Source organism: Notamacropus eugenii, chromosome 7 (genome assembly GCF_028372415.1).
Source record: "Notamacropus eugenii isolate mMacEug1 chromosome 7, mMacEug1.pri_v2, whole genome shotgun sequence".
NCBI lineage: Eukaryota > Metazoa > Chordata > Mammalia > Diprotodontia > Macropodidae > Notamacropus > Notamacropus eugenii.
In genome coordinates, this window is record NC_092878.1 from 20,011,094 (window position 1) to 20,037,646 (window position 26,553).

The 26,553-nt window shown below is 37.6% G+C and overlaps 1 protein-coding gene across 5 annotated transcripts in view; it reads right to left on the bottom strand.

Annotated features, from left to right (window-relative positions):
* The window catches only part of DPH6 (diphthamine biosynthesis 6), a 479,427-nt gene that overhangs the window by 111,644 nt on the left and 341,230 nt on the right, over nucleotides 1–26,553 (bottom strand). The gene's annotated exons all lie outside the window — the stretch shown is intronic.

Consider the following 26,553-nt stretch of genomic DNA (forward strand, 5'->3'; position numbering starts at 1 on the left):
AGTCATTATTTCCTCTGTGACTTCCCCCTCAGAGTGACTCAGGGAATGACTAATACTCTTTCCACAGTAGGTATGCAGCCAACGTTACTGGTGCTGTATTAAGTCTAGGCTAATGGATGCTAAGATGCCTGTATTTTCATCTTTTAAATGAAAATTTTATTGATATGTTTTACTATTCCCCCTCCTGTTCCTCCCCTTCCCCCCATATCATCTCACTCACACCTATCCAGTGAGCCTTCTCTTGTAACAAAGAAAAACAATGAAGTTGCTGTGGACTATGCCTGACTGCCTAACCATATTCTGTACCTATTGTCCTCTACTTGTTCAAGGAAAGGAGAGAAGCATATTTCTTCATGTTTTCTCCAGGGCTAAGATTGGTAATTACAATTACATAAAACCAAATTCATTTTAGTGTTTTTCCCCTTGACATTATTCTAGCTATCATATATATTGTTTTCTAAGTTCTAGGGCTTGTGCTCTGAGATGTCTGTTTTCCCTGGACATATTCACATTTCCTGGACATATTCATGCTTTAAGGTCTGCCTAAGTTTTTAATTTCCTACTGTCATGAGAGGGTAGAAGAGATCTGAGTGGCTTTCTAAGAAAAGTCAGACAAGCTTTGATAGTGCTGAGACATTAATAGTAAGTAATTCATCCACTATCAAAACCGACAACATGAATGGGGAGAAACAGGAGGGATTCTGCCAATAGGTAAAATAAAGGAAGCTGGGGGAAGAAAAGAGAAAGAGAAGACTAAGGATTATTTCTTTATCCTTAATCAATTTCTATAGTTCTTTTGCTTAAAACAAACAAACAAACAGAAACAGCAATCCCAGCTGACATGTTTATTCCTGCTGCTATTTTAAAAAAGCACAGAACCTGGCATAATAGGCAACAGCCTAACTGTAGTTATTTTTACCGTACAGAGGATGTGGCAGTAGTAAAAGAGGAAAAAAACAACCAGTAAATCTGATTGTAGGAAGGCTCTCGGCATAAAGTAGAGGATAAAATACAAAATCTTAATATTCCCTTTAGGTCATACGTTAAGGTACAGAGTAGTAATTCTATAGAGTAGTAGTAGTATTCTTTGTTCAAATCTCGAATACCGGACCATCAAGTTAGAAAGCATTGTTTCCAGAAAGATTGGGGGTTAACACTCACATACTAAGCTCACAACCAACTTGCCTTGGTTTACCACAGCTCCGTGGTGATTGGACCCTACTCCTCCCTTTTCCACTTACTGCACAGCAGTCTCTGATGTCTATGTTAAAAAAAAAATAGTCTCTTTTATGCACCCTGTGGGTTTTTAGTGGTAATCGAAGAATTAGAACAGTAGAAGTTAAATCCACCTTTCTGGGTGCCATGGACTGTGTGCTAGATGCCTGGGGAGATTAATAGAAAGACAAATAAACCATACCTCTTGGTTCTAAGAAACTTATATTTACAATAACTTTCAATTGTTTTTAACTGAAGTAAACATACTTCCTATCAACTAAGGAGCCATGGAGAGTTAGATCAGATAGGAGAAAAATGAAAGGTGGCTGTGGGTATAATGCATTGAGCATTTTGGCATAAGGGTACTTTTGCCACCCAAACATCAAAGAATTATCTATTTGATGCAAAGTAGCATGGAGCTCATGACGCTAAAGTGCGTGAGCTCTACTATGTATGATGTTCAAAGGTACTGTCAAACAGGTAAAAACTGCACATGAATCAGGAACCAGTAGATTCTATGATAAACCAAAAAGTACAGCACTCCATTTTGTCTCACTGATTTTCATGACATGACCAGGTAGAGACGTCTGACTGGTGGTTGACTGGAAGAGAAGTCTGGGAGAGAGACAGAAGTGTGTAAGTCATTTGAATGAAATGGACAGTACAAGTCATGGGGCAGAATGAAGAGGCAAAGAGAGTTACAGTGGAAAACAATAGAGAATACCTACAGTGAGGGGATAGAAAGAGCAAAGAACCTGCCAAGAAAAGAAAGAATAAAAAGGTACACAGGTAGGTGAATCAGTGTTATGAAAGCTAAGGAAGAAGAGTGCTTCAAAGGAAGAGGCAGATCAGCAGTTTCCAGTGATGCTGAGGAGAGAGGAGAAAGGACTGAGAAAAATAACGGTGACTATCCTGCAGGGGAGATTTGATCATGTCATCTCACCCACTCCATAAATGCCAGGAATTCTCTGTTACCTACAAGATTGAATATAGACTCCTGTCTGTCATTTAAAGTGTTCCATAGCTCTCTCCACGCATTTCTATGGGCTACACATACTGGTCTAATTGCTGTTTCCCCCCACATAACTCTCCATCCATCACTTTGCACTGGCTGCCCTCTATGCCTAGAATGGACTTCCTCCTTATTTCCATCTCTAGGTACTCCTGCCCTGGTTTTCTTCAAGACTCACCCAAGGGCCACATTCTAATCAAAACACTCTTCTGATCTCCCCAGGTGCCAGCACATTCTTTCCAAAACAATTTTGTAAATGTTATATACATATATGCTTATGCTTTCCCACCCAACTCTATCCCTCCCACTTGGAAAGTAAGCTCCTTAAGGACAGGTAGTGGTTTCCTTTGGTCTCTGTATTCCTAACACAGTTCATGGCACTTTAGTAAGTACTTGCTGATGGCTTGATGTATTGACTGCAGAAAAACCAGCTTCATTAGTTTGGGTGTGGAAGTCAGGAGGCAAATTGTTGAGGAGCATATAAGTAGGGGATAAGTAGAAGCACAGTATATGGCTTAGTCTTTTAAGAACTACAATGTAGGGAAAGTGAGGGATAGGATAATGGCCTCAGAGTATAAGCAGGCCACATATTTGTAACCACTGGGGAATGAATCAGTAAAGATGAAAAAATTCACAAGGAAATAGCGACAGTGGGCCAGGGGGAGATGACTGATGAAAGTCAGTCCTAAATAAGGTAGGAAGAATAAAGATCTGAGATGATGGAAGAAGAATCTGGTAAAGAAGAAAAGGCTTACTTTACAAACAAGAATAAAAGACACCTTTTGAAACTGAAGATAAAGCAGCTCATTTTAGAAAGCCTCAATCTTCTCAACAGAATTCATCATCTGAGAGCAAGTGGTCACAGTGGTTAGATCCTTAAAGAGTGGCTAGTAGTGGTTAGCCAGAGTTGGGGATTAGCACTGGGGACAGTCAAGGAGTGGGGTTAGGGAATGATTCTGGATTATTATAGAGACTGTGGTTGAGATGGCTGACCCTAAGAGTCTAGTCAAGATAGGGAATTAAAAACAGAACAAAGATAATGGTCTGAAACAAGGACTGAAAGGCTTAGCACTCACAATGAAGGTGAAAAGGGGGTTCTGCAGGAAACATGGTGTGGACAGGAGATTGGACCAGAGAAGGGAATTTCAGAGTTCAAGATGTTAGAAACAGAAAAATTCTCTGTGCTAAGAAGATCTAAGGTATGGTTGTGCCACTGGGTGGTTGAAGCTTTGTAGAGATACAGGCCACTGGAATAAAGAAGACGGAAGAACCATAAGGTCGGGGTTCTAGAGGGAAGTGAACTTTGGAACAAGTTCAAGAAAAGGAAGTATAGGAACCGTGATTAGAACCCAAAGGCAATTAGTCCACTTGAATAACTACACAAATCATACCAACCCACCTAGGATTACTTAAATTGTACAGAAAACCGGCCTTATAGCCAGAAAAAATTTGGCTCAAATTCTCCTTCTCACACATCCTGGCCACGTTCCTTAACCTCTCAGTAACCCAGGAAACATTCTAAGGCTAAGTTTAGACAAAACATATGTACACACACACACAACCTCTGAAAATGATAATTTTTGCTGTCTCCCATTAGCCTTGTCGTTGATTATACAAAAAAAAAAAAAGGATCTTAGCAAAAACTAGGGCCTTTATTGCAGGGCTGGAAGCTTTTTGTGGGTAGGAAATGCAATTTATTTACTTTTGTATCCCCTCAGTGCATAGAAGAGGCATTTTTACATGACTCCTTAAAATGTTGACTAATTGAATAATTATGATCATTCTTTATTTGTCATAAACTACTTTTGGCCTTAGTTCTATAAACAAAAAGAACGCTTGGTACAACTCGTAACTCTGCATTAAGGTCTGACAGGGCCTAAATTACAATACTGGAGATGGCTTTAATACATCCTTAAGTTAGAGGGCAGCTAGATGGCACAGTGGATAGAGAAAGACTCATCTTCATGAGTTCAAATGCGGTGTGATCCTGAACAAATCATTTAGCCTCATTTGCCTCAGTTTCCTCATCCTAAAGAAGGAAATGGCAAACCACTCCAGCATCTTTGCCAAGAAACGGGGCCACGAAGAGCCAGACACCATTGAAAACAACTGAACAACATGTAAGAGAAAGACAATGTCCTAGACCAACCATTCAGTGCAACCCAAAACTATAAAACTTGCACCAGTATCAAATCTAACCGTTGGATAATGTGTAACAAGCATCCAATCAACAACGGGATTGAGTCACTGAATCCTTCTGAAGATGCATGGAGAAATGGAAAAAATATAGGAGTTGGAAAAGGAAAGGACTCTAACTGAATTCAAGCAAACTGGAATAAATGAGAAAACCACCAAAAGTCTCCCTGAAATCAAGCAGTGCTGCATGCAGACAGACCTAGCACCACATCCGATTAGGTGTAGATATGATTATGTGTGATATGATTATTGAACGAGAAGTGGGGATTTCAGATTTCAGAAATCTTCCTTTTGTTCCATAGCAACCCTCTCTTCTCCTCAGCAGCAGAGATCTAGAAAGCTTAGGTCTGTTCTCATGAAGAGAGCTCAACTGGGGTTCGAAGCCTCCACTTTCAGACGATGGCCCCAGAGGCATTCCAGCACCTGTGCCCTCAACCTGTTCCAGCCTGCTGTGGTCCTCTGCAGTTGCACAAGAGGCTGCATTACAGTGGGAAACAGGGCAGCATTTCCTCTCAAAACAGCTATTTAATGTTTTGTGTGCAAGCTGCTGAACAGCCCCACTCAGAAAACAAGTGAGGGCAGAATTTCCACCTGGCCTCCAGTATTTTGCTAAGAAATGATATACTACTCTCCTCTGGGGAATAAAACACCTGTTTCTGTGAGTGATTTGAGTCAATAAGTAATAAACTAAATCTTTGTTATGAATGCACTGTGGTGTCTGAATGACTGTTGCCCTTTTGGAGGTCAAAGTGCATAAAAGATTCAGTGACCTTCTGACTTGACAGTCAAATAACCTACCATTATGTGTGGTCAATTTAAGTAAGCACCAAGGACAATGTGTTAATTGGCTGCCTCTGGTCAGCCATGTGTACCTTTGACCTTAATGAGTACCTAATCAATTAATACTTAAGGCAATCAAGACCTCGTGCTGATTAAGTTAGACAAAAATCATCTTTTCTAACAAGATTACAGCTAAAAAGTGGCCAACTTTTAATCTGATAATGCTAATTCCTTCTTCAGAAGGCCCCCTTATTTAGTTAATAACAAAATTGCCTTCTGTAATGTGAAATCTTTGACTTGACTATACAGTCTGAATAAAGGTTAAAAAGGCACACACACCAGAAAGAGCTTTTTAATTCTACATTTGAGTTAAATGAAATTTAATCAGAACACGAAATAATCTTGAGGATTGTTTCCTTAACTGCTACAGATTCCATATTGAAATTCTGGTGAAAATAATGAAATGTAGTGACAGCTTACCATGCACTGGGATTGGGTCTCGCTCCTAGCAGCAGTAGTTAGCAAACAAAGGGCTTCTTTTTAATTGAAAATGGATGCTCTGTTAGATGTTCCTCATTTTGTGACAAGTATGGGGAAATGTGCTGTAGCTAAAAAAATAAATTAGCATCCGTAAATTATAATAAAAATTCTGAGACTAGCATGACACAGAAAAGATCACCCTCTGCCATGAAATGGTCAGTGTGGAGCCACGTTCATTTGTGTGCTGCAGTGGGGAAATATGTAAATAGTCTTTGCTTAGAGAAACACACCAGTAATTTGTAGGAGCTTCTAGAATTATTTTCTGTTTACAATGTATGGTGTCTGACTTAGGAGAAGAACCAGTTTATCATTTCACACTTAAAATTTATCATGTGGACACAATGATCACAGATTTACAAAATTCATTCCCCTCTCCTGGAAACAAGTTTTCTAGTTTACAGGTTTGGAACTCTGACATCAATGATGCATTTGAAACTGACACAGTTGCATCCATTTATTTTACAATACAGAATCGGCACTGTTCCTTTCAAAAAAATCCAACAAAAAGTAGCAGCTGTGTATATGCAATAACTGTTTCATGCAGGCTTTTAATACAGATTCATAATATGCAAATGTGTCATACTATTTTTAATACACTATTCTAACACAGTGTAGTGAATCTGAAAACAGAGCAAACAAATTCTGTGTATTTAGATTCGTAATGAGGAATGTGTGCTGTTGTTCAGAGCTATCGTCATAGTATACAAAAATATATGAGTGATTGATAAAAGCCTGATAAGTCATAGCGATGATGTTGACCTGGTTCTGGACAAAAAGAGTGATCTACATCTGTACTACTAGTATTGATTATACGTACACACATACGTTTACTTAAATATATTTGTATGTATCTATGTATGTATCTATGTAAATAAATATTTATCTATGTACACAGAGGAGATACATATGAATATTTTTATTGTTATCATTACCTTCTTGAACAACTCATTTTTGGGAAATGATGCATTAATTAAAGCGATCCTCCAAAAAGGGGCAATCTTGCCCACATATCCAAAGGCACAACGGGGTGAATTTTACCATTTAGATAAGGTAATTTAGTGAGGTTCTGCCCAAGGTCATTTGAGAAGTCTGTGGGGAGGCAGAAATGAGCCCAGTTGCCTCACGGCTCAGTTTACCATGCCTATCTGCTTGCCAATTTTACCCCTAGTGATTTTGCAGCTAAGCACTAAGGGACCAAACAGAATAATGGACCTTTACTTTTGACTTTCCCCTGCTGATTGGTAGAAGTGAAAACCTTTCTGCTAGGTGTGAAATCATTGACTTTCTCCTCCTATATTCCGGCAAAATAAATGACATTTAATATTAATCACTATTAAACTAATGAAGAGCTAGAGTGGTATATACAATCAAAAGTGCCAACAAAGTGTGCAAAAAAAATTAAACTTCACTTCTGAATATTTGTTCCTACTATTTCTGGTGCTTAGAATGTTTTTGCCCTCTCAGTCTACTGGACTACTTGACCAGCCCTTCAAGGCTCAGCTTAAATGCCGCTGCCTTCAGGATGTCCCTGATCTTCTCATCATGCCCTGCCTGCCAGAAGCTCTCTCTTTCACATCTTCACTTGTATGGCTCACGTTTGCACTGTTCTTCCTTATTTACCAAATTTTGACGTGGTAGTTATTTATGTACACGTCATCTCTCCTACTCAGGTATAAGCTCCTTTAAGGCAGCAATTCTGTTTTTAATCTTTTTGTTTCTTAAACACTGAATCTTAGATCTTTGACGCAGATGTGGAAGGGATCTTTGAGATCATTTTGTCCCTATCACTTTAGAGATGGAGGCGTCTCAGGGCCATGGAGGTTAAGTGTCTTTATCCAAATGTCCTTCCTGCAGTGACTTGCAAAGCCAGAATTAGAAAATATGTCCTCTGGCTTGTCAGTGCTCTTTCTATTAGCACAGTGTTTTGTATATATTAAGCAAGTAATTGTTACTGTGTTTGTCCTTTGTTGCCAAAGAAGACCATGCCATCAGAGGCATGATGACATGACTTGCACTTGACTTTGTTTTGAGTAAGGGAGGGTTGTGCAGGTCACCAGCCTCACTTCTCCTCCAGAGCCACCTGAATCCAGTGACCTGATATTCCTCAGGATGACTGGAGAGGGCCCAGGATGCAGTGGGAGACGTTGGCCCCTTTAGGTGAAGGTCTATTTGGTACTCACTTAGGGTGAGGTACTGTCCATTCATGTAATAGGCATTTGCTGAACGAGGGTGATCACAGTACTTAGAACTAGGAGAGACCTCACAGAAAACAAATTTGGGGTAGGGTGAGACAGGGGTAGGTGGGGAGGAGAGGAGGTGGACTAGATGAAATCTAGGGTGTATTTCAGCTCTAGATCTATGATGCCATGAGACTATCTACTCCACTTTCCTCATTTTACAGATGAGGAAACAGAGGCTCAAAGGGATTAAGTAATTTGCCCAAGGTCTTACAGGTAGTAAGTATTAAAGATGGGATCTAAACTGAAGTTCTCTGCTTCTAAATTAAAATTTTTCCACTGTGCCACACTACCTCAGATCAAGGCCAATTTCAAGAAATGAAATGGATACGATGTTCAGCTACGCACATTCAAGTGAAAATCTGAAGTGGAAGACAACTTTAAAAAACAAGAAAATACAAGTTTTAACAGAAGTCCTGCTTCCATATCTTTGACTCATAGTTTTCTAGGAAGGACTTCCCACAAAACAAGTGTCAACTGGTGTTCAAAAGTGGCCTCCAAAGCAGAGATCTTCCACATTATTTTTGTGCCTTTGAAGTTTGACAAAAATTTCTGACAGAATAGTTTTTTAGGTTATTTTTTAACTATTAAAAAAGTTACTGAAACGAAAAGAATAGCTATACTGAAGTATGTTTAACTTAATGTGTGACATACAGTGAAGTCGAAGAATTTTTTCAGATATAAGATACATATGTAATCATATTAGTTTTAGAGTATTAAAATTTCTTTTTTTTTCATCCTATGGGTCCATATGACTGTGATCTCCTATATCTTGGGATATTATTAAAAATGTAGTGAAGGTCACACTATGCACAGTAAAGAGAATGAAAAATATTAGAACTCAAAGAACATTAAAGATCTTCTAGGGAGGTCCTAAGGACAGACAGCTGCAAAATTGGGGCTGCAGTCCAGGCCTCCTGACTCCCAGATAAATGTTCTTCCCACTACAAGCAGAACTGATTTATGTACTTGCACAGAAAATGCCATTTGGAAATCCGCATTTGTTTCAGTTGTGCATTTAAGAGTGGGGAAAAAAATGGTACTTGACATTTAGGTATGTTTCTTTTCTCTATTCAAACTTGTAATCCCCTCAGTATACTGTTAGGCAGGGATTATGGCTTCCCCAAAGCACGTCAGAGTGATTAATGGGTTATTGATTGCTACTGACCTGATAGTAGTATATACATTATGGTGGTGATCTGCCTATTGCGGTCATGGTGATCTGACGCCTCTGTACAACTTCACTGAACAATGTGAGTGGAGAAGTAGTGATGAAAATAAATATTTTTGACCAAATAATGTAATTTGGCAAGTAACTTAAATACTGGACAGTCTAAAAGGCTAGATCTTTGCTTTCATATTAAATTCATACAGGAAAAAAAGATTGATGGAGGGAGGAAAAGTGACTTACCCAACTAATATCATCTGAAAGATGGAGTGTAGAACTTTAGCTGGAGATCAGAACATCATGACTCAAAATGGAAACATTCGTACCCCCACTACTCAGCTTAAGCAATGGAATTTAAGGGACCTGCTCTTGTGAAATGAGGAAATGTTTCTCTTATCTACACAGCGATCCATTAGGCTGTCATGTTCCTTGTAGAATCCACTTGGAGAATCTTGCAGAATAAAAGCCCTACCTTGGAAACCTCAAAGGGTCAAAATCAGTCATGGACTGAGAGAGGCCTTTGCTCTGTGTTATGCCATTCAAACTGGAACGACCAATAAAGATATCGTGTTCATGTTACGTTTACCCTCAAATAATGGAGCAACAACAGAGATAATTTTTTCCCCTCTAGATCAGGGCATCCATTGATTCCTCCCCTGCAATGGGGTCTGAACATAGGTTTCAGGGGGTTCTAATCGTTTTATTTTCATTAACTTTTAAGTTAGTATTTCCTTCAAGTTTTTAAGAATGTGATTCTGAGAAAGGATCCACAGATTTCTTCAGGCTATAAAAGCAATTCATGAATCCCTGTACTAAATAAAGGTTATAAGATCTCTTAGGACTCAGTTTTCACATTGTTTATCATTACTTTATCATGCAAGAATCAGCATAGACCTCTGGTGTCTATTTAACAAAGTATTAAATTCTCTCGACTAAATTAGTTCTTTGATAAGGTATGGAATCAACTGACCAGAGTTTCTTTAAGCACAGGATGAGGAAGACTGATCCACTCCATACACCTGGGTTGCAGCTTTGACTTTGTCCTTTAAAAGGGAGAGCACAGACTGAAATAGAAGTGGAGAGCTAAAACTGAGGGAAAACGCAGATTTACTCTGCATACCCATACATTCACTCTTGGGAACTGTGTGCATCAGAGAACAACACAGTCCTAGATGTAGTTGCAGCAGAGTGATGAGGAATTCTTGAGTAAAGTTGGGTGCTTCAGAAATGTGTACTATCAGCAGAGGAAGTGCTAAACCTAGTAGTGGCACTGGTAGGAGGTAGCTCATAGGGATAGTAGGAAGCCCTTTTCACTTATTGAGGTGGAGGCCACTCTAGCCTTGGGCAGCACCATGAATCAGAACTCCATAGGAAGCTAGGGAAAGTGGGGCTCCCTGAAGGGTAGGCTTCATAGACTCTCTAGCATTCTTGAGAGTTTTGTCTCTTGTGGGAGACTGGGGGAGCTTCAGTGTCAGAGCCGGAGGGAAGGAGAGTTGTTTTTATTTTTTTGTGGGTTTGAGTTTGAGTCCTTTGGATTTTTTTTTAAAGATAAATGAGGCTCATGTGCCTGCATCACAATATCACAAGAGGGCCCTTTTTGTTTTGTTTTAGACCTAAGCCAAATTCTGAGGTTTCAAGGAGGATGAGTACATGATCAAAAGGAAATACTTTCTTTTTTTAAAATTAAATTATTTTATTTGTTTTTGGTGTTCTACAATCACTTCCATATAGCTTAGATTTTTTCCCCCTCCATCCCTCTTATTCCCCCCTTCCTCTCCACTCCCTCCCTGAGATGGTGTACAATCTTATATGGGTTCTACACATACGTTCCTATTAAATACATTTTCACCTGAGTCATGTTGCATAGAAGAATTAAAATGAATGGGAAAAACCATAAAACAAAACAAAACATAATACAAAAGAAAATGGTCTGCTTCATTCTACACAGTTCTTTCTCTGGATGTGGAAGGTGTTTTGCCTCAAGAGTCCAATGGGAATTTTTTAAGTCCTTGCATTGCAATGAAGTTCTAAGTCTACCAGAAAAATTCCTCGCACACTGTGGTTGTTGCTGTGTACAAAGTTCTCCTGGTTCTGCTCCTTTCACTCAGCATTAGGTGATCAGCATTAAGAAATACTTTCTTAAAAAGCTCCTAAGACTGAATCAAGTTCAAGCAGATCTAGGACTTTGAATCTGGGCTATGGACATACTACTTTCCAATGGATAACATTTCTATAGTATTAGTTTAAATTAGTTTAAAATCTATCCTTTCTCACCCCAGTCCCAGGACAGGGAGGGAGTCTTCTGAATGACCTCTTCAAATGATTGGCTTTCTCTGTTGCATTATAGTATAAAGTCTTTTTCCGTTATGAAAGCTGGAGGGAATCTCTTGAATGATTGATTGGTGAGGTGTCCTCTGGACACACTGGTGCAAACACCATGCAACCACTGATTGATGTGCTCGCTCTTTCACGAGCACATTCATTTTCTGTTCTCTAACTCACACAATTTATTCATCCCATGATGCATTTATGCATCCATTATCACTGTCTTTCAAATTTTAAGCAGGGTGAAAAGATGAAAAGTTAATGCTTATAGAGTGGTGAGGCATGCCTATCCTAAGTAAAAGTACTGAGTTCCCCATATGTGCTGCAGAATATTTCTTAAAAGGTTTCCTTCTCTCCTCATAACCTATCAAATTCCATATATTAAAAACAACCATGGAGCTGTGAAAATAAAATGGTATCAGAGGCGAGACTAGAGATTTCTGGGTTGAATCTCCCATCAATAATAAGTGCACTGGACTGAAAATCAGGAGACTCATGAGGGCTGCTGCAAGTTTTTCCACCTTTCGAGACTCAGTTTCACCATCTGCATGGAAAAGCAAGGAAATGAACGAGAAGACCTCCTAAATTCCTTCCTGTCTTAAATAGCTAATGATCCTGTGGTTCAGCAAGTAGTGTAGTGACCATGTGGTGCCACCTGGTCCCCACCACCCTCTGCATAGAGTCTTCTGCTCGAGAGACAACAGAGTCAGAGGCTATCTGAGAAGCAGAAATGCTATAATGACAAAACTTAAATCAGAGGGTTCTGTATGAGACAGGTGAAGTTCAGTCTAGTTTTTGCTGGAGAATGGTCGCAAGGACTGATAGAAATAAAGGCATATGCTTTGTGAATTTTTACAGAAAATATTTTCTTTTTTTTTCTTTTAAAGGTTAATTTAGATGCTTGTGTAGTATATTAACCTTACTGAGACTTTTCTCCTCCACAGTAAGTGTACCCAGGTTTTCACAGTTTTCAGATGATATGGGCTCAAGGTATTCTCTTCTGCCCCCCCTCCCCTTTTTTGATATTTTTTGATATTCTAATCAATATTCTTAAACTCTGTTGCCAGGAAATAAACACAATTGAACACAACCAGATGTAGTCTGACTAGGGCACAGTACAGAGACATTATCAACTTTGTAATCCTGGAAGCCATCTTCCCTTTTATTCAGAAAAGATGGCATTAGAGTTTTCAGTTTGCTCTAAAAATATGGTAAACCCACAGCAAATTTGTAGAAAAAAATAGCGTAACTCAGGATCCTACACAGTTGCAAATATATACTTTGTGTCATTGCTACCTATCAAACACAGTCTTATGTCATATATTTCTTTTTCTAATTAAAATTCCTTCCTTCCTTGCAATTAATAAACTTTTTTCTTTCTTATTGTATCCCACAAAACAAAACAAATTATTCTAACTGTACCAAAACCTTTTAGTCACATATTTCTCATGAATATTACTAGATGACAGTTTCAACTGGGATAAAAAAGAGTAAGAGATTATGTGAGATACTTGATTAAAACGACCAAAAAAAAATTATTAGATTTATAGGTTTAGAAAAGGAAAGAGTCTTTATTCAGAAGGAAGCCAATTTCCTTAATGTGAAAGGTTACATTCCTCAATTTACTTCTTCAGAAATTTTCATAGCCTTTCTCACAAGTCAACAAAATTAATAAGACTTTTGCATTTAATTGCTCTTTCTGAAATGTTTTAATTCAATTACAATACAGTATTAAGTGTCTACTATGTACAAGGCACTATGTTGGGCATTGGAGATAGGGTGGGGTGAGAAGAATATGATTTACAGGCAAAGAAGTGTAATATATCTCATTGCAAAATGTCACAGAATGTAAGTATGTGAGAAAGATTAAGGAATTAGCTTTTTAAAAAGTTCTGAACTTAAGAGACTCAAAAAAGATGGGTTTTCCCACAAACACAGTATAACAGAAGAAGAGGGTAGTACAGGAAACTGCCCAGTCTCCATTATGTACAGCTTGTTTTCTTTTATATTCATCTATCTATCTATCTATCTATCTATCTATCTATCTATCTATCTATCTATCTATCTGTCTGTCTGTCTGTCTGTCTGTCTGTCTGTCTGTCTGTCTGTCCGTCCATCGGTCTACCTATTAAATTCAACATGTAACATTCAACATGTAACTTTCAATGTTATCTTACTTGTCTGTGATTCCTTCTGGTCTACTTCCTGTTTTCTTCTGTGCATTTAAAAAAAGTGATACCTCAATGGTCTAGTTACATTCCCAACTAAACCTCAGAGAGATGATCTTGAGAAACTTTCTGTGTTTTGTCAAAAAGTTAAGTAAGGGTCCAGCAACGGTTCCATCCATGAAAGACCATCCAAGATACATGTGGATAGGCTTAATAACAGAAGATGAGCCTATAGGGTGATAATTTTTTTGACCATACGAACTCATGATCACTCTGCAAACCCTCAAACAAAGCCCCAAATCCCAAATTGGTATGCCAAAATATGTGATCTTATGTACTGTTATTTACCCAGCCAAAAATCATTTATTCATCATTTACCCTATGAAAAGTCATTCTGAGCTTCACTCATTATTATTTAAAGTAACTTTTGCTCAGGTGATGATTTGGTCTTGGATATCCTGATAGCTCAGATTGCTTTTCCCCCAGGTCATCAATGTCTCTATTTTGAAAAGCCTTTTCCCTTCAAGACCCTGCCTGCCTTTAGCGAGCAGTGAAATGAGTGCCAGACTGCAGTAAGCAATTTGTTCATCCTTGGAGAGCACATTTGCACTACCCCATAATACAAGCTTTTAAATGATTTTATTCCTTCACCTGTGTTGAACATTAAGGGGGTAAATTTTCAGCCCAGGGATTTGGCTTTAAAACTCCAATTGATGTTAATGAGAATTGGTAATGAGCCCCTTCTTCGTAATTAGTGGCACCATACCTGTGTCAGTAGGAGGCAGGGCTCTGAAGTGAGCTTAACGAGGTGATAATGAGGAGAAAATGTTCTACCCTGGATTTTGGCCTGGTCCATACTTCACTGCTCAAACACTCTATAGGAGAGCATGCTTTAAAACAAATTTATAACCTGGCTTTTACTGGCTGTGTAGACCTACCCCTAAGAATAAAGAGTGTGTTCAAAAACCCACTCATGTCTGTCAAAGAAAAGGATGTGAGTAAGTGGAGACTAAAAGGATGAAGGAAGGAGATGACCAAGTCTTTTACTCCTTTTGTACATGGAACAATTTTTGGTATTGAAACAAAATACCTTTTGCTGATTCCCCCTTCCTCAATTAAGGCAGAATACAGTGGCTTAGAGGAACTCATTCCACACTGAGTGCCTAAATCCCTTTGCATTTAGCCAAAAATGAACCCTTACATACTAATCAGGGCATTTTATAGGCAGGAGTCAAAGAAAATAATGAACTGGCTGTTGTAGCATTCCTCCCGGAATATTATGTGACCAGCTATAGTCTGCGGCTAAAAACACAAGTGGTTTGGATCTTAAATATTCAATCTACCTGAGTAACTCCTTCCTGCTACAATACATGATCTAATCCAGCAAGAATAAAATGATCTCAGTCTAATAAAATTTTCACCGTACCCAGCAAAGGATATAAAAGTTGGATTATTGATTTTGTCTGAATGATGAGCTGTAATTTCGTACGCCAACAGAGTGAAGCACAAATCCTGTCCTGCCAGCTTTCATTATGGGCACTCACTTTTTTGCTACCAGGTAACTTACACCAAAGCACAATATAAATCTGGATTTCCTAAGTTACTGAAAATGAATCTCTTCAGCAGAAAGTAATTAATAGGAACTTTAGAATTGCAGCGTATCTGATTCATTGGGTGGTGGAGATAGAGGGTGAGAGTTGGTGAGAGAGTATATACCTAAGAAGAAAACTTTTAAAATTTGACTGCTATGCAGTTACACACTTTCTCAAAGATACAGTTAACTTAGATGGGAGCTCTAAATTGAGGTGGTACTTCCTTTTTCCATTGGAAATAGTTTTATGTTTTCTAAATTGGTTTTAGTCAATCCAATATTTAAAAACCATGTATCAAAATCAAAAACAAAACCCATTTTTATGAGTGTTGTGGCTGGTTAGCTCAGCACTATGTAAAACAAAAGCAAATGTCTTTTATAGATCGGTTAATTCCTTTGTCCCAGGGATGCAGAATGCAGGTCTTTATCTGTACAGCCATCTTACAAATGCATGCAGCTCGTCACAAAGAAGACCAGAAGAGAGAAAAAGTGTTCATGGTTAATGTAAATTCACCTTTCCTGCAAAACTACTTAAAAGAGATGGCACTGTGCTGGTATGTCATTATAACCATCTTCATAAAGAAAGGAAAGTACATAAAAATCTACTGATAATAAGTAGATCTCAAGCACATTCTATAGTTAATAAAAAATGTTAAGTTTCTGAAATTCCTTTGCTATACCAGAAAGATGAGTAAACCATCGCCATTGAAAATAAACAGGGATGGAGCTCATAAAGGTGTGAGGTATAAGGGAGTATATATGGTGCTATATGAGTGAAAGAAATGGGTGAAAAAAATGAAAGGACTACTTCAAGAGAAAAGTTTTTTTTGGTAGTTGAGTATTTCATGAATATCAATACGGAAAGCAGTGTGGTATTGTGGAAAGGGCACTGAATTCTAGGTGACCTAAATCTGAGTTTCAATTCAGTCAGTAGCTTGCTGTGTAACCTTAGGCAAGCCATCACTTTCCTGAGTCTGTTTCTCAAATGGAAAATATAACAGTTGGATTAGATGAACTCCAAGATTTTTTCTAGCTCAAACATTTTATGACTACTGAAGAAAAATATGACCTGCACCTTCAGTACCCTACTTATCCCTGAAGCAAACAATATCCTATGAATCCAATTAATTCCTGTGAATGAAACTTGTAATACTTGGTCAGAAGTTGCTGTAGAAGAGGAAAGATTACAAATGACATGACTATAGGGAAGTATCAGGATTTCTAAAACTTGTTTATTCAAATAACTAGGCTTTAATAGACTGGGGCTTTTGCCCGGCATTTAAATTTTTAAAACCATAAGTTTCTTTCTTAAAATGAATAAACCAAATCTGCTTAGGAATACTTAAAGAGCTAAAGTACATGACAATCTATCATCAAAACTGACATTCCTGTAGGATATGAGACATGAATAAATCACTATCTGTAAAATCCTTAGAGGTGGAGATGGTTGCCTTAGTCTAAATTCTTGCTAAGCGTTCAGTATTCTCCACTGGGTCTCTGACTTTGCTATCAACCTTTTTTTTCCTTTGGAGGAAAACAGAAGAACATCTAACCTATTTGTGAACAAAACTTATTCTTATGATAACCCCTGACAAGCAGTCATTCAGACTTTTGGGGAAGAATATCATTGCCAGGGAACTTACTACATCCTGAAGCTGCCATTTTTGAATAACTCTCCTTGGGAGGATGTTTTCCTTCAAACTGAGCCAAATCTATCTCTCTGCTACTTCTACCCATTGCTCTTACTTCTTCCTTCTTAATCCTTCTTAAGCATAGAACCTTCAAATACCTGGAGACAAGCTATCAATCCCTCCACTTCCCTCCCCAAGTTGTCTCTTTTCCATCTAAATTCCCCTACCTCCCCATTCCTTGGTTACAATTTGTTGTCCTTTTATCATCCTTACCATACTCCTCTAAATGTACTCTAGCTCGTCCATGTGCTGAACCGAACAGAATGACTAGGGAGGAGCGCAAAGGGATCACCACTTCCTTTGTCTTGGACAACAAGCCCTCTTCTCATGGTCTAAGACTGTATTATCGTTTTTGGCTGCCTTTTCACAGTGTTGACTAATGCTAGCAATGTTGAAACGTTGGTCTTGTGATTCCCTAAAACCTCCAAATCTTTTTCACAGTAACTGTGTTCTAGCAAGGCCTCTTGTATTCAACACACATATAGTTCATTTTAAAAAGCCAATACAACTGAATGAAACAAACATTTATCAAGGAGGTGCAGCACACTATACTTGGCACTAGGGATTCCAAGACAAAAAGAAAACAGTTGTTGTCCTCAAAGGGCTTATGTTCTATTGGGGAAACACAGCATGTACATAAATGAGTATAATACAAGTACAGTAGAGAAGGTGAAGATTCAGAGAGTTGGCGATAAGGACAGGGTATATTCCTGGTATGTAGAACTAATATGAATGCACAGGCATGGCAGGTGGAGTACGAGAGTTTGGAGAACAACTAATCGTTTGCCTGGAATGTAGAGTGAATGAAGAATGGTAAGATGTAAGCCTGGAAAGGTAAGTGAGAGCCAGTTTGGGGAAGGCCTGGAATGGCAGGCGAAGGCAAATGTACTTATCTTTTAGGAAATGAGAAGGCATTGTGTAAGAGTCCGAAGTGTAGGATGCTACATTTATTCCAATCATGTATTCAAATTTTTGGAGCTAAAAACAAAAAAAACCCCAAAAAAACAAAAACCAAAAACCCAAACCACCTGTTGGCTTTTCCACAAGTACTGTGGCACATGGGATTCCGGATGCCATTTTGGCTTGTGTGATGGTGCTAATGAAATATGAAAACTGATACAACCTAAAGATACATTAAAAACTCATCAGCACAACTTGGAGTACCAGTACAATCTGGCAATCAACTTCATGTAAAATTGTACCATCATATATATCAATGTAACAGATGAATAACATTTATCATCTAGCAAACATCTTTCCAGTCTTCAGAATAACTCTAATGTTTAAGTTTTGTTAAAGGATTTTATTGTTTTAAAATAAAATCTTATGGGGCTCAAGAAATTATTGGTGCTAGGACAGTGGAAATTTCTTCATGGTGCCTGATACTGCAAGTGTAATTTTGCTTCCTACTACAGAAATGATCATTGATCTTTTTTTGTGTCTTAAAATTTCAGTAATTCAAAAAAAGTTCAGAGCTCCTTGGTATATATAAACTACAATGAGGTCTTCTCACTTGTCATCAAACTTTCTCCAGGCTAGGTTAGGATCTGTAGCTTGGTTGCTACAAATGAATGGTATCTAGGGAGAAACTATAGTCACCAGGGCTTCTTCCCCTGACTCATATATGCCGGAAAATATCTGGGCCAGAAGTACTCAGTTCTGTCTGTAACTCTTTGCTTAGGGACTCTTCTATAGATTCTGAGTGACCAATTTGGGTTTTAACCTGAAGTTGGAAACCAATGCTGAACAAGCTGCCTTCTGCTTCCCCTACAAAACTAATTTATTTTGGAAATTGTTACTAGATCCAAAGCAAATTTATTCAGCCACAGATTATTATTAAAAATTTATTTGAGACTGAGTATGTGTTAGGCACTATGAAAGTGCTGATTAAGTTCATAATAAAAAAGAAAATGAAAAAGATCAACAGCGAAGGTCTTATTTCTATGCAAGATTAAATAAAGAGTTTGGGGTTTTCTATCAATGCTTATATAATATGGTTATCAAAAAAATCAATGCTACAGACCAATGTAAGTTAATGTGCATGAGAGGAAGAGAATGTCAAGCCTCCATTAGTTGTCTGGAAAGATAAACATCAGTTATACTCTTTTAATATTAATCACAATATAAGAAGAGTTCTATTTGGTTACTGTGATACTCAAATCTCATCCATTAGGATAATCCCTCCAATTATAGAGATCTCAATCCATACAAATTTGCCCATCTCACCATATCATTGGTAAGTCTGCAACAGGAAATCTACCCACTGGTGCTAGTAAAATGAGAAAACTGACACAACCTAAAATAACAACTGTGTTGGGAACTTTCTTTACTTTCTCTTTTAAGAGGATACCAGTGGAGGACTTAGAATGCGCTCCCTGGTAAAGGGAAGTTTTGACTAGAGCAATTCATAAAAAACAAAGGCACAGACATTTTTAAATCTATGCCACTACCAGTGCAATCATGAATCTTTGAAGTACTGAAGTACTAAACTGTCCTGGAATGGCAAGAAGGGCAATATTAAAGAGCTATTCAAAGAACTACAGATAAGCTGCCACCTTATCTGTCTTGTCTGCCTCATAATTGATATTATCTCTCTGTACGCTCAACAAATACGTACTTTAATCAAAGTAGATTATTCACCATCCAATGTATATATCTGCTCCCTCATTCCTCAGTTTCTCTCACTCTGTGTTTTTGCCTTTCTCTGTCTCTTCACTGCTTTAGAATGTATACATTTGAACTGATTCAAAGTGAAATGAGCAGAAGCAGAAGAACATTGTACAAGTAAACAGTAACATTGTAACAATGATGAAATGTGAAAGACTTAGCTACTCTGATCAACACAATGATCCACAATAATTCCAAAGGACTCAGGATGAAAATGCTTTGAACCTCTAGAGAGAGAACTGATGGATTCTGATTGCAGACTGAAGTATGTATTTTTTCCTCTTTATTCTTCTTGCTTTTTAAAATTTTTTACAACATGGCTAATGTGGAAATATGCTTAATATGACTTCATATGTATAATAAATATTGCATTTTTTGCCTTCTCAATAGGTGTGAGAGGGGATGAAGGGAAGGAGAGAATTTGGAACTGGAAATTTAAAAGAAAAGAATGTATAAATTTGTTATATCAACCAACTAATTTATGGCTCAGGAATGTAGGTAGCCAGCAATAAGTTAAAGTCTGCAGATCTACTGATGGAACATGAAGGCTGTCTACCTCTCATTCTCTGATTATGTGACTGTACTACCTTTTGGAGTCAGAAATTTCTTTGATTCTATCTTTTACACTACTTTTCCTTTGCAACGCATCAGTGGTAATACATTACAAAATCTAGTCACTATGTATCACCTAATTAGAATGTAGGCTGCTTGAGAGCAGCGATTATTTCAGTTTTTATATCCCCAGTGCCTGGTACAGTCCCTGGCACAAAGAGGGTGCTAGTAAATGTTTACTTACTGATTTCTCAATTGCCCATGGGTGACTTGCAACCTTAATTCTTTGAACCAAAGCCATACAGTAACTCCAGAAGAATATTGTTAAAGAGGCAGGCCTTTGTTTTAGAGAGAAGCTTAGGGTCATGAAAACACTGTAATTTTCTAAATGAAATTCAGCCCCATTGTTCCCTTTATATGTTATGAACATTTCACTTAAGAAGATAGTTTGGACATGTTAGACACAATGATCACTGAATAAACAACATGACACATAAAGAAAGTGATTACATCCTTATCGAAAGGAAATGACCAATTACTAACAAGGAAGTCATTTCCAAATCACCACTCTATGTACAGTCAGATTATCAACTTATTAGAGAAAAAATAGAAGTCAATATATAATTAGAAGAAAGGATAACAATGCAATGAAAGTATACAACTGAAGCAATTTCAACCCGACTTATTTAAACATACTATTGATGCCAAAACAATAACAACAAACTTCCCAAAGAACAAGAACCAAAAAGCCAAGAGGAAATGGCTAACAGAACGGACATCAATACAGATCACCAGGGAAGTAAACAGCTGGAGTTAGTAGGGCTGGCCGCCATCGTGGAAAGACTGAAAGGAAAGGAAGGGATAGGCATATTCAAGGGGGGAAGCTGCACTGCAATAAAACTAGAACTTTATTCTTAATAATTGTCACCCTTGTTGGAGGTGGCTGTCCTCAGCCCATACACACTAATGTAAGGGACTCAGCCTATGATGCAGATGATTCACCTGGATTTCTTCTTCTAAGGCCACATTCATCTACAGTCTCTCCCTCTTCAATGTCTCTGTCCACCTGCTTACAAACATGGTCAGTTCTTTCTAGGCCCCAAAAAACCAAAAACAAACACCCTTTAACATTGCTAGCATTTTCTTTTTGGATGCCGTTCTTTGAGAAAAGAGATGAGGGAACATTAACTCAATTCCATGCAGAGTACTATGTTAATTCTTTAATGCAAAGTTTAGTAGGAAAGAGCCTCTGATCCTCAGAAGCTGCAGTCCAGTAGGGATCTATGTCAGGCAATGACAAAACAAAAAAATATAAGACATGTGCCAATCAAATAGACCCACATTTCATAATTACCTTTCTCAGCAGTAGAAGAAGGAATCCAGGTAGATCATCTGTGTCGTAGGCTGAGCCCCTTACTTGGTGTGTAGGGCTCAGGTTATTTACTACCTTCCCTGATTATCTGTATTGATGTCCATTCTGTTACCTATTTCCTCCTAGTTTTTTGGTTGTTGTTCTTTGGGTTTTTTTGTTGTTGTTGTTTTGGCATCAATAGTTTGTTCATCAGGTTGAAATTGCTTCAGTTGTACATTCATTTGGGGAAGATATTGGTTACAAAACAAACTCATGCACGATGTTGGTCATTTTTCTTTGTAAACATTAAAGCTCAAAGATTTTCAGCTGTATGATGATATCAACTTCTTATTTGAAAAGATGGAATGTATAGAATGGGTCAAATATTTACTAATTTCCATATGAACTAATGCTCTTCTAGAGGCAGTTTAGAATCTTCTAGAGGCAGATTTCTGGTCTAGAAATCAGTAGACTTTCATTCTAATGTTAACTCTGCCACAAATGAGCTGTATTACTTTAGGCATGACATTTAATCCCTTCAGGGTTCATTTTCCTAATTTGTAAAATAAGGGAGTTGGGGGGGATTATCTTTAGGGTTCCTTCCAGCCCAAGCTCCAAATTCTATGATTTTAAAAGACTGTAAATTGCATAAGAATAGTCATGGGTAGGGGTTTCTACACCCGGTGTCCTCTAGATTGATGAAATTAAAGGTTCAAATAACAGCGCTTCAATTTATTGGTTTAGAAGAACAGATCAACTCAAAAACTAAATTCTTGCGATTTTTTTTTTTTTTGCTAGACGTTAAAACAAATACCTCCTGCCAATAAAGATCCATAGAAAGAGCAGGTCATGAGCTCTACCTATAAAGCATCCTAATATGAAGTATAAAGGAGGGCAAACATGAATAAAATTTGAATGTTTTTTTTTGGTATAAGCTTATTTTTGTTAGGTTAGGAAAACAGCAGATTCTTGTATTCTGGTGTACAAAAGTTATATGAATAAAACATGGCTGTGCAAATGAACTCACAATCTTACCCCAAAGTGCCATTAGGGAATAAAATGTTTAATGTCTCATCCACTTCCCTAGGAAAGTGAGAGTAAACCTGAGCACAGAGACAAAACAACAACACCCCCACCCCACCCCCACCCCCACCACACTAGAAATAAATCTGCTACGGGGAAATGGTTTGATAGACCTTTGAAGGACTTCAAAACTCTCAGTAATATGTTATTCACTTAAAAATATTCCCATAATTCTGCTGTCTCCCATCATTCGGTGCCTCAAGATTCATCTGTCAACTTTGATGCATCTTTTTAAGTACCCCTCCAAGTCTAAAACTCCATGCCTAGAGACCACAGATGAGCATTCCTTGCTTTGAAACTATCTGATCAATCAGAAGATCATTTACCTGCAAGGATTATTTGGTGAAGCTAAAGCGGCACATCAACCCAAGCATCTGAAGGCTGAGGCAGCAAAACGTCAACAACAAATTGTCATTGGCATTCCATTTATGAACCTTCAAACGGCATCAGATCTTTTCCATGGGAAACCAGATCAGGTCAGACTAGAGCTGAATATTTCTTAACAAGCTAACCATCAAAAGAACTTACGTTTTGAATAAAAAGGCCATCATTTGTTGATTTGAATATCAAAGGGATCCACTGCAAACTCCCAGTCTAGAAAAACCTCCCTAAGCTACACCAGACAGGTGTTTAATAATCTATTATTAAGGCACTATTTTAGGTTACTCAGAATTATAAAAAATAGCTGTAGCTGTGAAGCTGCAAATGGGACTGCACAAAGAAATGAATGCTATTAACATACTATTAACAATTCAAAAGAATGAGTTGACATACCAATCAAACTTGTTAATTGACTGTCAATGGCCTGTCCCTGAATATACAACATGACTGCATTATAGATTTCAAATGCTGACAGGAAGACAGTTCCATTTGCATTAACTTCATAAACTGATCAACAACCAAACTGCCACATACATTTATAATGGGGAGTCGAAGCATTTCAATATTCATGGAGCTCTGTAATTGTAAATTAGGTCCTGGCAAACAATACAATACTGTACATATTCTAAAATATCCTAAATTTCCTTGACCTACTTTCCTTTTGATTGTGCAAGAAATGAGGGGAAAAAAGTTAACATCTCAGAGATGATTTTTGCTTTAATTTATGGTTTCTGCCTTAAGCAAAATTTGTTTGCAAGCCAATTTGCAACTCTAGTTTATAACAGTTCTCTAGATACATCTTAGGTCTACAATATATGAGGTATACAAAGACATGTAAAAGTGTTCTCAGTTCTGTGATGGAAAATAAGAAAATCAGAAACAAGGTGGTATCATATTTTGCCTATGTGTGCCAGAGCAATGAACTACTATGCAATGTGGTTGGTGAATAAATATTAACATAAAAGAATGATTATCCATTAATCCTGTGCAAGAACTTTTTTTCCACCTCCCCAACAGACCTGCTATTTTGAATCATACTTCCGTGTCCTCAGTCATCCATCTGTTTGGGGATCAATACAGTAAGGCAACTGAAGATAAATGAGATTTAAAGAATATGTTTACCCTAAGGTTTCCTGATAAATGACCTAAAATCCAATATTTATCAGTACAATGATATTCCTTTTAAATGTTCCTTAAACACTTAAAAGATTTAAAACACTTAAAATACTAAACATTATTTAAATTGTTAGCAAGTTTTTAGCTATTTCTGTTTCAGATACCTGACACTACTTCTCAATGCAATAAGTGTTACTCAAATTTTCTGCAGAAAGCTTTTCCTATTATTTTGACAAATCAAACTTTGGGCCTGGGCCAATTTTCCTCTCATTGGACATGTCAATTGACTCTGGTATTACAGAACACAAAATTGCAATGGTTTAGAAAATCATCTTTTTTGTTAATCTTGAAACTAAACGACCAATTGAATAATTAACCAGATGAGGTTCTCAGTTTTATCTTAGTTGGATAGTGGTATTCTAACATCATTTCAATATGGATAAATGCTTATGCCATCAGTTAGATAACAGATTAAAAAAACTATCATGCTAAATGGCAACACATGATGGGTACTGATAAGTGATATCTCTACAAATATATGCTTAAAGGCTCTTGAGATAGTGAACATACTTGAACCAAGGAAGATTTAAATTAGAAAATGAAAAAATTGGGACTGAGTATCAGGAAATCTGGGTTTACTTACACTAGTTGTGTGACCCTGGACAAAACCTCAAAGCTTCTGTGCATGGAATTCATCTATAGAATGGAGGTAGCCATTTGTGTTACCTTCTTCACAAAGTTGTTCTGAGGACAAAATGAAATATAGACTGCCAGAAGTACTCTGAAAACAGTAAGTTGTCAATGAAGTTTGGGCTATTATTCTACAAAGCCAGCTGAAATGCAAAGTGTTTGAGAGCTAAGTTGGTTACAATGGAACAGAAAAACTGGACAGCAGGAGAAGCTTATGTAAGAAACATTTGAAAAGAGGAAGGTTACTGAATAGCTCTGGGTTCATTTTCATTTTGTAACTTGAAGCAGTTCATCTTTCATTCATTCACTCATCTACTTATTTATTTGCTTTTAGTTTTCAACATTCACTTTTATAATATTCTGAGTTCTAATTTTTTCCCCTCCCTCTCAGTTCACCTATTAATAGCTTATTCTTTTCTTAGACAATATCACTTTTTGTTTTATATACTCATATACAAACACATACAGCTACTTGATTATATGCTATTGACTTCTGAAACTGGTATTTCTTTGAATCTATAATTTTTATTTATAAAATCATAGAATTTAAAGCTTGGAAGACCTTAGAGCTCAAGAAATGTTAGAGCTTAGAGCTCAACCCCATTACTTTAAAGATGAGGAAGTTTAAGCAGAGAGATTATAAACAATTTGCTGTTGGCCGACACGCTATTTAGTAGCAGAGCTGGGGTTAAAACTCAGGGTTCCACTCTCAAACCAGTGTTCCTTTCATAATATCACTTTGCATTAAGAAGTTTCAAGATACGCTGATCACTGATAACTTTACATAGTGCTTCAATATTAGCAAAACTCTATATTTGCCATCTTATTTGATCCTCCCAACAACCCTCTGATTTAGGTGTTATTCCCATTTTATAGATGAGGAAACCAAGGTTGAGAGAGTTTAAATGACTAGTTTGGTCATACAGACGCTAGAGTCCAAGATGGGATTCAAATTGAGGTCTTCCTAACTCTGGGTCTACCACTCTAGCACCTAGCTCCCAATAAGGAACAACATCATATCAAGAAAGGGAGAATCCATTACCTTCACACTATATGTACAAAGTTTTGTGTAAATATTTCAGGGTTTATCTTTTGCTAGTCTTTCCAATCTTTATAAAGATTCCTGGACCCCTAAAAGGAAAGCAACCCAGTCCCTGAATTTTCCCATATATTCCAGCCGCCCAGATCACTGCTGCCCAAGGCGTCTAGCTCATTCCAGTCCACCGAGGACAGTACTTTCATAGCTTTTCTTGGTCCACCCCAGACTGCTTAGTACTCCTTTTATTATTGTAGTTGGCCCACTCCAAACTACTTACCACTCTTTAATACCATCCAGATCTTTTCACTGTCTCTTTTTTATATATAAGAATCAGTCTCAATCCCTGTAAGCTGAAGATTCACTAGGTATCTAGCCTGTTCCTATTGGCCTTACAATAAACTTCCTCTTGACTGGAAGAAGATCTGAGTGTGTAAGTTCATTCCAGGAGGAAAGCTCTGCGTACACTGACATTATAGGGTGCCCAGCAATCCCAAACTGTATCATTTCTAGTCTGAATTACTCTTAAATAAATATTTTCTCCCATTCATGAATCATGGTACTCTTTATTTTCCCTCTGTAAGCTTCTCCCTACATTGAGCTTATATTCCTTATATATACGTGGTGCTCACAACATTTTTTTTCAAGTTTGTCATCACTATCAAGGTTGTTCCCCTCTTGTTTTCTATTAAGATGAGCTTGATTCCAATATTTATTATTTCTCCATAAGGCAAGCTGAAGTCAAAACTGCTCA